We start from the raw sequence: 1,896 nt of genomic DNA, 5'->3' as shown, positions 1-1,896 counted from the left end.
AAGGCAGGCCCTGTCACCCCCCCAGGCCGCCTCCTGCTTTTAACTCTCCAGGATGGGGATTCTGTTTGGGCACACTGTAAAATTCACGCTCAGGCCGGGCGCGGTGGCTCACACCTGTAATCCCAGCACTTTGGGAGGCCGAGACGGGTGGATCACGAGGTCAGGAGATCGAGACCATCCTGGCTAACACGGTGAAACCCCATTTCTACAAAAAAACATACAAAAAACTAGCCAGGTGAGGTGGCGGCACCTGTAGTCCCAGCTACTTGGGAGGCTGAGGCAGGAGAATGGCGTGAACCCGGGAGGCGGAGCTTGCAGTGAGCTGAGATCCGGCCACTGCACTCCAGCCTAGGAGACAGAGCGAGACTCCGTCTCAAAAAAAAAAAAAAAAAAATCACGCTCATCTGAAAGCACGTTCCCTGCACACGTTATTTATTGTGAGATCAGTGTGCGATTACAACACAGCCAGCTGTATTCTGAGAACAGACAGCTTGCAACCTGAGAGCCGCGCCTTGAAGCCCATCACCTCCTCGCCCACATGCGTTTCCCATCAGATCTGAAAGGCTACAAGGGGAGAAAGACAAGCCCATCCATCAGCCTGCACCTCTGGGGCCTACATCACCCGGAGTTCTCCGAACTCATCCAGTGTCCACAGTCCAGCAATACCATCAAGGCTGAAGAAAGAGAGAAACACTGTTCCCTAGGGCAGCAACATGGACCAGCCCCACCGATTCCCTCACCGCCCGGGTAACTCACTCCATGCGGTGTCCTTGGCCTCCTCTGACGTTATGAAACCCAGCCCTGCGCTTTTTTCTTTACTGCCTTTTAAAGACAGAAGAACAGCTGACACTTCCCTTTCGGCTGGCACCATCCTGGCATGGGGAAAAGGCAGATGTAGGCAAGTCAACTGACATGTTGACAAACCACTGGATCGGAAAATAAATCTATCCTGATGCAAGTCACAAAAGCACAGGGCAGGAGGTGCGGGGGCAGCGTGAAATCCCGGGCACGGCTGCCTCCCGCCCCACACCCACGACTGGGAAGAGCCATGCAGCTGTGATGTTTCTCTCTCCAGAGGGAATTAATCATTTCCAGACGCTGGCCCAGCACCTGGTGCCCAAAGCCACAGGCCTGGGAGCTGTGCAGGTCTTGCAGGCGGACGACACCACTTAGCGGACGCGATTACTTCCCTGGTCCTACTGCCTGGTGCGTGCAGAGAAACTGCTCCCAAGTGGGAAGTGAGTGGCTCTGTCGAGGCTTGGGACAACGCTCGGGGGTGTCCCAGGTGAACCCCCTTCTCTAAAACAAGCAGGTCCCTCCCTGCTCTGATACTGAAATGACATCACAGGGCGCTGAGGACGTGGGGCCTGTCCCCGGCCGCTGCAGTGCAGTGCCACCTGCAGGCCGTGTGGCCTGAGAAGGCTGCGTCATCTCCAGGCCTGCAGGCTCTCGTCTACAGGAAGAGGGTGATCAGTAGCCAGCCTTGGAGGTTTGTGTGGGGGAAATAAACCAAGTAACCAGGGGCGGGAGCTTAAAGAGTGGCTGCACCAAGCCACACTCTATGGGTGCCAGGCCATGCTGGGGCCCGAGTGTTTGTGTCCCTCCACGCTCACATGTTGAAATCCTCACCCTCAAAGTGATGCGAATAGGAGGTCGGGTCTTCGAGAGGTGATGAGGTCAAGGGGCAGAGTCCTCATTAATGGGATTGGTGCTTTATAAGAGGCCCTAGAAAGCCCCCGCGCCCCTTCTGCCATGTGAGGGCACAGTGAGAAGATAACCGTCTATGAGGAAATGGGCCTCACCAGACACTGACTCTACTGGGATCTTAATGTTGGACTTCTCAGCCTCCAGAACTATGAGAAAGAAACCTCTGTTGTTTATAAGCCACCTAATTTA

At 55.2% G+C, this 1,896-nt stretch overlaps 1 long non-coding RNA gene across 1 annotated transcript; it reads right to left on the bottom strand.

Annotated features, from left to right (window-relative positions):
• Positions 1 to 405: 405 nt before the first annotated feature.
• On the bottom strand, positions 406 to 1,333 carry LOC107128398 (uncharacterized). The gene is made up of 3 exons (XR_001487496.2): positions 1,111 to 1,333; positions 757 to 872; positions 406 to 556 (listed from the first exon to the last, which is right to left on the bottom strand). It is a non-coding gene; the product is annotated as an uncharacterized lncRNA (long non-coding RNA).
• Between the last annotated feature and the right edge of the window lie 563 nt (positions 1,334 to 1,896).

This window comes from Macaca fascicularis, chromosome 20 (assembly GCF_037993035.2).
Source record: "Macaca fascicularis isolate 582-1 chromosome 20, T2T-MFA8v1.1".
In the NCBI taxonomy this organism is placed as follows: Eukaryota; Metazoa; Chordata; class Mammalia; order Primates; family Cercopithecidae; genus Macaca; species Macaca fascicularis.
This window is presented reverse-complemented; position numbering and strand designations above follow the sequence as displayed.